This window comes from Arachis ipaensis, chromosome B3 (assembly GCF_059453495.1).
Source record: "Arachis ipaensis isolate K30076 ecotype BB chromosome B3, ASM5945349v1, whole genome shotgun sequence".
Taxonomy (NCBI): Eukaryota; Viridiplantae; Streptophyta; class Magnoliopsida; order Fabales; family Fabaceae; genus Arachis; species Arachis ipaensis.
The window spans coordinates 102531930-102542371 of NC_142438.1; the positions used below are offsets into that span (position 1 = coordinate 102531930).

The 10442-nt window shown below is 38.2% G+C and overlaps 1 non-coding gene across 1 annotated transcript; it reads left to right on the forward strand.

The window, feature by feature from the left end:
- Nucleotides 1–6735: 6735 nt before the first annotated feature.
- LOC148571839 (small nucleolar RNA R71) lies at nt 6736–6842 on the forward strand. Its single transcript, XR_015908417.1, has one exon. It is a non-coding gene; the product is annotated as a small nucleolar RNA R71 (small nucleolar RNA).
- Nucleotides 6843–10442: the final 3600 nt, after the last annotated feature.

Here is a 10442-nt window from a genome sequence, read left to right on the forward strand (position 1 = left end):
GATTGTTGTGACTTTTTCTACTGCTATTTGTCATCCGGGAATGTCTGAATTATTACCGGAATGCTGCCTAAATTTCTAGAAAATGTTTGTTCTTCAAAATTAACACCTAAAACTGAACTTGCAACTTTTAAAATTTAGATTTCTTTACCTCACCAAGTTCAGTTCATAGAGTGAATTGGTCGGCATTTCCATGTCTTTACTTTGTTTCCCGCAATATGCATCTATTAGAACCTTCCTGAGCTCTCACTTGTCAAGTTGAATCAAATGCATTTTTGACTTATATTAGGATCCAATTTGACTTCAACTTGCATTTTTTCTTAAAGATGGTTCACTCATTTGCAATACTTGGTCTATTCCACTAATGCAACATTTTACCTCAATATTGTTTTCCAACTTGCTTTTGGTTACATTAGTGTGCAATCCACACTTTTACACCAATTATTGCATTATCAATGACCGCGATATTGATTGATGACTTTCTTTCAATTAATTACTTCTTTTATGCAATATCATATTTCATCATCAATGACTGCTTCTCCCTCATGTTCGTGAGTATGCTTGTTATCCATACTTGTGATTCACTGCGATTAAGCAAATGACCATCATACCCTTAACCTTTGAACCAGTTTTCTAACTTTTAACTTGCCTAACATACTGATTTTTCTTTTTAGCTTTCAACTAACTCTTTAACCATTCTTTTTGGGTATGATGCTCATTGAGCTTCATGAACAAGCATTGTGCATATATTGCTTGAATTCTTGGTTTATAGCTTTTGTGTTGAATGCTACTCCCTGTTGCTTGTATTCCAAGTTTTCTTCATTTTAACTCACTTCATGTTAATATGCCATTCCTTGCTTTCCATGCCCCTATTTGGCCTATTTGTTTATATCATGTCATATTTGCTTTCAGATGGCCGATAGGGGAAAAGCAAAGGCTACTACCTCAAGAAAGAGGAAGAAATCTCAAGCCTCCACCCTCTCTCCTTATGCCAACTATGCAAAGAACCCACTTAATGAAGTGGATAAACAGAATTAGCTGCTACCACCCACTGACACATACACATTTCCCAATCTTTAATGTGAGCTGTGCTTCCCTACCTATTTGAAGACAAAGCTAAACATTGAGAAGAAATTGGCCCTTCCCAACGACCTGAGGCACTCCATTAATGCCCGTATTCAGGGACTGGGCTTGGGCTTTGTTGATAGGGATTTGAGAAGAATAAACACTTCATGGGTCAAGGAGTTTTACTGCAACCTCTTTCGCACGACTCTTGAGTCAGTCCACCTATGGGGCGGACAGGTCTTAGTGACTGAGGCTGCTATTGAGGGTGCTTTGCATTGTCTACCCCGAACCGGTGACACATGTGCATACCAGCAGGCTGAGATAGCAATGAATGCTATGACCTTTGATTTTGAGGCACTGAAGTGCATTATTGCCACACCGGACGCCCCTTGGGTGATGGACTCTAACAACCAAAGGCCTAAGGGGATGTTATTTGCTTATTTGTCTAGAGAGGCTAGGACTTGGCAGCAGATATTCGCCCACTATGTCCTTCGTACTACCCATTTTTTCAAGATTCTGATGGATATGCTTCTTCTGATTGGCTGTGTCATGGAGGGGAAAGAGGTATACTTCCCCCGGTTGATCAGGCGAGGCATGTGGCGAGCGCACATCCGTGGCCTCCTACCATTTCCCACATTGGTCACTAGCATGATTGAGTTAGCTGGTGCCCCATGGAGGGACGATGACGTGACACCACCACCCCCCGACATATCAGCTAGTACAGCGCCTGTTTCGCTTCATGGAGCGCAGCGAGCGTCGTATCATACGACGTCTCGATCGCATAGACCAGGTGTTTGTTTCACAGGTGGTGCACGGAATTGTGATCATACTTTTCACAACTCCGGTACAACTAACCAGCAAGTGCACTGGGTCATCCAAGTAATAAAACCTTACGCGAGTAACGGTCGATCCCACGGAGATTGCCGGCTTGAAGCAAGCTATGGTCATCCTGTAAATCTTAGTCAGGCGGATTCAATTGGTTATGAGTTTTGATAATTGAAACATAAATAAAACGTAAATTAAAATAAAGATACTTATGTAATTCATTGGTGGGAATTCAGATAAGCGTTGGAGATGCTTTGTTGCTTATGAACCTCTGCTTTCCTATTGTCTTCATCCAATCATGCGTGCTCCCTTCCATGGCAAGCTGTATGTTGGTGGATCACCATTGTCAATGGCTACCATCCGTCCTCTCAGTGAAAATGGTCCAGGCACAGCTTCTATACGGCTAATCATCTGTTGGATCTCTCATCTCAGATGAAGAATACTAGGTACAGCTACCGCACGGCTAATCATCTGTCGGTTCTCACTTGTGTCGGAATAGGATCTCTCTATCCTTTTGCACACTGTCACTGCGCCCAACATTCGTGAGTTTGAAGCTCGTTTGTTCTAGTCTTTACCACGAAGGTTCTGATCTCTGTGAGTTCGACTGCTCTGTTGTCAGGAGATGCAAGTCAAAGTCACAAACCAGAGGCCTAAGAGATTATACTCTAGCTGTCATCCAATGACTACGTTGAACATCATGTAGACCGCTTGTGGTTGTCAGGCACGCATATCTTGGCTAAGTGAGTAATGAAGATAGTGGGTGATTGTCACGGGTCACCCCTTCATTCTAACTTAACTGAATTAAGAACGAGAGTATATCTTGGAGAAGAGACATGCATGAATTGAAAGAGAAACAATAGTACTTTCATTAATTCATGAAGAACAGCAGAGCTCTGCACCTTAATCTATGAGGTGTAGAAACTCCACCGTAGAAAATACATAAGAGAAAAATGTCTTGGCATGGCTGTGTGGCCAGCCTCCAAATGTGAAAAATGGCATAAGATGATACGAATACAATAGTAAAAAGTGCTATTTATACTAAACTAGTTACTAAGGATTACAGAAAATAAGTAACTAAGTGCAGATAGTGCAGAAATCCACTTCCGGGACCCACTTGGTATGTGCTTGGGCTGAGCATTGAGCTTTACACGTGCATAGAACTTTTCTAGAGTTAAACGCCAGCTTGGATGCCAGTTTGGGCGTTTAACTCCAGTTCTGGTGCTAGTTCTGGCGTTTTACGCCAAAAAAGGGTCTCTGGCTGGCGTTGAACGCCAGTTTGGGCCATCAAATCTCGAGCAAAGTATAAACTATTATACATTGCTGGAAAGCCCAAGATGTTAGCTTTCTAGAACAATTGAGAAGGCGCCAATTGGACTTCTGTAGCTCTAGAAAAACGCGTTTGAGTGCAGGGAGGTCAGAATCCAGCAGCATCTGCAGTCCTTTCTCAGCCTCTGAATCAAATTTTTGCTCAGGTCCCTCAATTTCAGCCAGAAAATATCTGAAATTATAGAAAAACACAAAAAATCATAGTAAAGTCTAGAAATGTGATTTTTTCATAAAAACTAATAAAAATATAATAAAAAGTAACTAAAACATACTAAAAACTACCTAAAAACAATGCCAAAAAGCGTATAAATTATCCGCTCATCACAACACTAAACTTAAATTGTTTCTTGTCCCCAAGAAACCAAAAACAAAATAAGATGAAAAGAAGATAAAATACAATAAATTTCAAAAATATCAATGAATATTAGTTTTAATTAGATGAGTGGGACTAGTTTTGGCATCTCTCTATCCATTGGAGTTCAGAATTGTTGGCCTCTTTAGGAACTCAGAAATACAAATAATGTTATTGATTTTCCTAGTTAAATTCTTTTTTATTCTTAAACACAGCTACTTTATGAGTCTTGGCCGTGACCCTTAGCATTTTATTTTCCAGTATTACCACTGGATACATAAATGCCACGGACACATAACTGGGTGAACCTTTTCAGATTATGACTCAGCTTTGCTAGAGTCCCTAGTTAGAGGTGCCCAGAGTTCTTAAGCACACTCTTTTGCTTTGGATCACGACTTTTACCACTCAGTCCCAAGCTTTTCACTTGGACCTTCATGACACAATCACATGGTTAGGGACAGCTTGATTTAGCCGCTTAGGCCATGATTTTATTCCTTTGGGCCCTCCTATCCATTGATGCTCAAAGCCTTGGATCCGTTTTATCCCTACCTTTTAGTTTAAAGGGTTATTGGCTTTTTTTTAAAACTTTTGTTTTTCACTGCTTTTTCTTGCTTCAAGAATCAATTTTATGATTTTTCAGATTACCGATAACATGTCTCTTTTTTCATTATTCTTTCAAGAGCCAATTTTTCTTAATTCCAACTTTAAACATGCACTAGTTATGCATACATTCAGAAAACAGAAAGTATTGCCACCACATCAAAATAATTAAACTAATTTCAAGATAAAATTCGAAATTCATATACTTTTTTGTTCTTTTGCAAATAAAAGCATTTTTTCATTTAAGAGAGGTGAGCGATTCATGGAATCATTCATAGCTTTAAGACATAGACACTAGACACTAATGATCATGTAATAAAGACACAAACATAGATAAAACATAAAGCATAAAAATGAAAAAGAGAAAAATATGGGAAAGAGGGTAGGATTTGATAGGTGAAGGGTATTTGGGAAAGAGTTATTGATGGGATTGGTCAAGGGTATTTGGGGAAGAGTGTTATGGAAATGTGTGAAGAGGAGAGAAGAGGTGGGGTAGGTGGGGATCCTGTGGGGTCCACAGATCCTGAGGTGTCAAGGAATTCTGCTCCCTGCACTATTCTGGCATTCAAACACCCTCTGTGTGCCAATTCTGGCGTTAAACGCCAGCTCTGCTACCTTTCCTGGCGTTAAATGCCAGTCTGCTGCCCCTTTCTGGCGTTTAACGCCCAGAATGCTACCAGGCTGGGCGTTAAACGCCCATTCTGCTATCCTTACTGGCGTTTAAACGCCAGTAAGCCTGTCCTCCAAGGTGTACTATTTTTGATGTTGTTTTTTATTTTTCTTTAATTCTGCAGTTATTTTTATGACTTCACATGATCATCAACCTAAGGAAAACATAAAATAATAATGGAAATAAATAAATATAATTAAATAACATTGGGTTGCCTCCCAACAAGCGCTTCTTTAATGTCAATAGCTTGACAGTGAGCTCTTAGAGAGCTTCACAGAGACTCAGAGCTTAATGGTGGCCTCCCAACACCAAACTTAAAAGTTGAGTGTGGGGGCTCTGTTTGACTCTGTATTGAGAGAAGCTTTTCATGCTTCCTCTCCATGGTTATAGGAGAAGATCCTTGAGCCTTAAACACAAGGTAGTCCTCATTCAATTGAAGGACTAACTCTCCTCTGTCCACATCAATCACAGCTTTTGCTGTGGCTAGGAAGGGTCTTCCAAGGATGATGGATTCATTTTCTTCCTTCCTAGTGTCTAGGATTATGAAATCAGCAGGGATGTAAAAGTCTTCAATCTTCACTAAGACATCCTCTACAAGTCCATAAACCTGTTTTCTTGAATTGTCTGCCATCTCTAGTGAGATTCTTGCAGCTTGTACCTCAAAAATCCCTAGTTTCTCCATTACAGAGAGTGGCATGAGGTTTATACTTGAACCAAGGTCACACAGAGCCTTCTTAAAGGTCATGGTGCCTATGGTACAAGGTATTAAGAACTTTCCGGGATCCGATTTCTTTTGAGGTAATTTCTGTTGAGCCAATGTATTCAGTTCATTGATGAATAATGGAGGTTCATCCTCCCAAGTCTCATTACCAAATAACTTGGCATTCATCTTCATGATTGCTTCTAGATACTGAGCAACTTGCTCTTCAGTAATATCTTCATCCTCTTCAGAGGAAGAATACTCATCAGAGCTCATGAATGGCAACAGTAAGTTTAGTGGAATCTCTATGGTCTCTGTATGAGCCTCAGATTCCTTTGATTCCTCAATAGGAAACTTCTTAGTGGCCAGTGGATGTCCATTGAGGTCTTTCTCAGCGGAAATCACTGCCTTTTCCTCCTCTACAGGTTCGGCCATGTTGGACGTGTTTATGGCCTTGCACTCTCTTTTTGGATTCTCTTCCGTATTGCTTGGGAGAGTACTAGGAGGAATTTCAGTCACTCTTTTACTCAGTTGACCCACTTGTGCCTCCAAATTTCTAATGGAGGACCTTGTTTCAGTCTGAAACTGAGAGTGGTCTTAGATAGATCAGAGACTATGGTTGTTAAGTCAGAGTGGCTCTGTTTAGAATTCTCTGTCTATTACTCAGAAGATGATGGAAAAGGCTTGCTATTGCCAAACCTATTTCTCCCACCATTATTATTGAAGTCTTGATTAGGCTTCTGTTGATCCTTCCATGAGAAATTAGGATGATTCCTCCATGAAGGATTATAGGTGTTTCCATAGGATTCTCCCATGTAATTCATCTCTTCCATTGCAGGATTCTCAGGGTTATAAGCTTCTCCTTTAGGGGAGGTTTCCTTAGTACTGTTTGATGCAGCTTGCATTCCAGTCAGATTCTGAAAAATCATATTGACTTGCTGAGTCAATATTTTATTCTGAGTCAATATGGCATTCAGAGTATCAACCTAAATAACTCCTTTCTTCTGAGTCATCCCATTATTCACAGGATTTATTTCAGAAGTGTACATGAACTGGTTATTTGCAACCATCTCAATGAGTTCCTGGGCTTTTGCAGGCGTCTTCTTCAAACGAAGAGATCCTCCAGCAGAGTGATCCAATGACATCTTGGACAATTCAGACAGACCATCGTAGAATATACATAAGATGCTCCATTCTGAAAGCATGTCAAAAGGACACCTTCTAATCAATTGCTTGTATCTTTCCCAAGCTTCATAGAAGAATTCACCTTCCTTCTGTCTGAAGGTTTGAACTTCCACTCTAATCTTGCTCAACTTTTGAGGTAGAAAGAATTTGGCCAAGAAAGCATTGACCAACTTTTCCCAAGAGTTCAGGCTTTCTTTAGGTTTTGAGACCAACCATATCCTAGCTCTGTCTCTAACAGCAAAGGGAAAAAACATAAGTCTGTAGACCTCAGGATTAACCCCATTGGTCTTAACAGTGTCACAGATTTACAAGAATTCAGCTAAGAACTGATGAGGATCTTCCAATGGAAGTCCATGAAACTTGCAATTCTGCTGCATTAGAGAAACTAATTGAGGCTTAAGCTCAAAGTTGTTTGCTCCAATTGTAGGAATTGAGATGCTTCTTCTATAGAAATCAGAAGTGGGTGCAGTAAAGTCACCAAGCATCTTCCTTGCATTTCCACCATTGTTGTTATTTTCGGCTGCCATAACTTCTTCTTTTTCGAAAATTTCTGTAAGGTCCTCTCCAGAGTGTTGTGCTTTAGCTTCTCTTAGCTTCCTCTTCAGAGTCCTTTCAGGTTCAGGATCAGCTTCAACAAGAATGTTCTTATCCTTGTTCTTGCTCATATGAAAAAGAAGAGAACAGAAAAGAAGATATGATTGAAATTTATTTGAAAAAGATTTGAAAAGGAAATTAAAAAGATTTTATTTTTGACATTAAAGTTAATTACTTGACTAACAAGAAATTAAAAGATATGATTCTAGAATTTAAAGTTTGATCCTTTCTTAATAGGCAAGTAACAACTTGAAAATTTTTTAATCAAAACATTAAATGTTAGCAATAATTTCGAAAATATAAATAAAGTTAAGAAAAAGATTTTGAAAATGAATTTTAAAATTTTTGAAAAACATGAAAGAAAAATGAAAATTTTTTTTTTGAAAAAGATTTGAAAAGATAAGATTTTTAAATTGAAATTTTGACTTGACTAACAAGAAATAACTAAATTTTAAAAATTTTTTACCAAATCAACTCAAAATTTCGAAATTTATGAGTGAAATAAGGGAAAGATATTATTTTTTTTATTTTTGAATTGATGAAGAGAGAGAAAAACAACAAAATGACACAAAACATAAAAATTTTAAGATCAAAACAAAATTGCATGCAAGAACACTTTGAATGTTAAGATGAACACCAAGAACACTTTGAAGATCATGATGAACATCAAGAACATATTTTTGAAAATTTTTTTTAAGAAAAGAAAGACATACAAGACACCAAACTTAAAACTTTTTTAATGTTTAGACACTAATAATTCAAAAATGCATATGAAAAATAAGAAAATACACAAAACAAGAAAATGAAAAGATCAAACAAAGAAAATCATCAAGAACAACTTGAAGATCAGTGAAGAACACAATGCATATAATTTCGAAAATTTAAGATAATTAAAAAGATGCAATTGACACCAAACTTAAAATTTGACATTAGACTCAAACAAGAAACACAAAATTTTTGGTTTTTATGATTTTATTAATTTTTTTGTATTTTTTTCGAAAATTAATTTGGAAAAAAGAAAAATAGTAAACTCGAAATTTTTAATAAGAATTCCAAGAATCATGCAATGTTAGTCTAAAGCTTCGGTCCAAAAATTTAGACATGGCTAAATAGCTAGCCAAGCTTTATGTGAAAGCTTCGGTCCAAAAGATTAGACATGGCCAAATGGCCAGCCAAGCTTTAGCAGAGCATTACATACAACAGCCAAATTGATGGGAATCAAAAAGCTCCTGCAATGATAAGTGGAAGCCTCAGGCCAAAAGATTAGACATGGCTTAACAGCCAGCCAAGCTTCAACATATCTTATGAAACACTAGAATTCATTCTTAAAAATTCTGAAGAACACATTTTTTTTGAATTTTTATTCGAAAATAAAAAAATAAGAAGCTTAAACATAAAATAAAATTACCTAATCTAAGCAACGAGATGAACCGTCATTTGTCCAAACTCGAACAATCCCCGGCAACGGCACCAAAAACTTGGTGTGGGAAATCGTGATTCACACTTTTCATAACTCCGCACAACTAACCAGCAAGTGTACTGGGTCGTCCAAATAATAAACCTTACGTGAGTAAGGGTCGATCCCACGGAGATTGTCGGCTTGAAGCAAGCTATGGTCATCTTGTAAATCTCAATCAGGCGGATTCAAATGGTTATGAGGTTTTGATAATCAAAAGATAAATAAAACATAAAATAAGATAAATTTACTTATGTAATTCATTGGTGGGAATTTCAGATAAGCATTTGGAGATGCTTTGTTGCTTCTGAACCTCTGCTTTCCTATTGCCTTCTTCCAACCATGCGTGCTTCCTTCCATGGCAAGCTGTAAGATCCTCTCAGTGAAAATGGTCCTCTACGGTTTTTGCACGGCTAATCAACTGTCAAATTTCTCGTCTCGGATGAAAAATACCAGGTACAGCTACCACATGGCTAATCATCTTTCGGTTCCCGCTAGCATCGGAATAGAATCCATTGATCCTTTTGCACACTGTCACTGCGCCCAACATTCGCAGGTTTGAAGCTCGTCACAGTCATTCCTTCCCAGATCCTACTCGGAATACCACAGACAAGGTTTAGACTTTCCGGATCCCAGGAATGCTGCCAATGATTCTAGCCTATACCACGAAGATACTAATCTCACGGACTCGGTCTGTGTATTAGATATCCAAGAGAATATACTCCAGTTGTCGTCCAATGACTACGTTGAACATCATGTAGACTGCTTTGTGGTTGTCAGGCACGTGGATCTTGGCTAAGCGAGTAACGAAGATTGGGTGATTGTCACGGGTCACCCCTTCATTCTGACTTAATTGAATTAAGTACAAGAGTATATCTTGGAGAAGAAATAGGCGTGAATTGAAAGAGAAACAATAATAATTGCATTAATTCATGAAGAACAGCAGAGCTCCACACCTTAATCTATGCTGTGTAGAAACTCTACCGTTGAAAATACATAAGTGAAAAAGGTCTAGGTATGGCCGTATGACCAGCCTCCAAAACGTGAACAATGGTCTATGATAGCCTTCGATATAAAATAAATCTCTAAAAGTAGTTTTTATACTAAATTAGTAACCTAGGTTTATAGAAAATGAGTAACTAAGTGCAGATAGTACAGAAATCCACTTCCGAGGCCCACTTGGTGTATGCCTGGGCTGAGCATTGAGCTTTACACGTGCATAGGCTATTCCTGGAGTTAAACGCCAGCTTTGGTGCCAGTTTGGGCGTTTTACACCAAGATGTTTTAGGATGGCTTTGGACACCAGTTTGGCCATCAAATCTCAGGCAAAGTATGGACTATTATATATTGATGGAAAGCTCAGGATGTATGCTTTCCAACGCAATTAAGAGCGGGCCAATTGGGCTTCTGTAGCTCCGAAAAATCCACTTCGAGTGCAGGAGGGTCAGAATCCAATAGCATCAGCCTTTGAATCAGATTTTTGCTCAGGTCCCTCAATTTCAGCCAGAAAATACCTGAAATCACAGAAAAACACACAAACTCATAGTAAAGTCCAGAAATGTGATTTTTGCATAAAAACTAATAAAAATATAATAAAAAGTAACTAAAACATACTAAAAACTATATAAAAACAATGCCAAAAGGGTATAAATTATCCGCTCATCAATTGCCA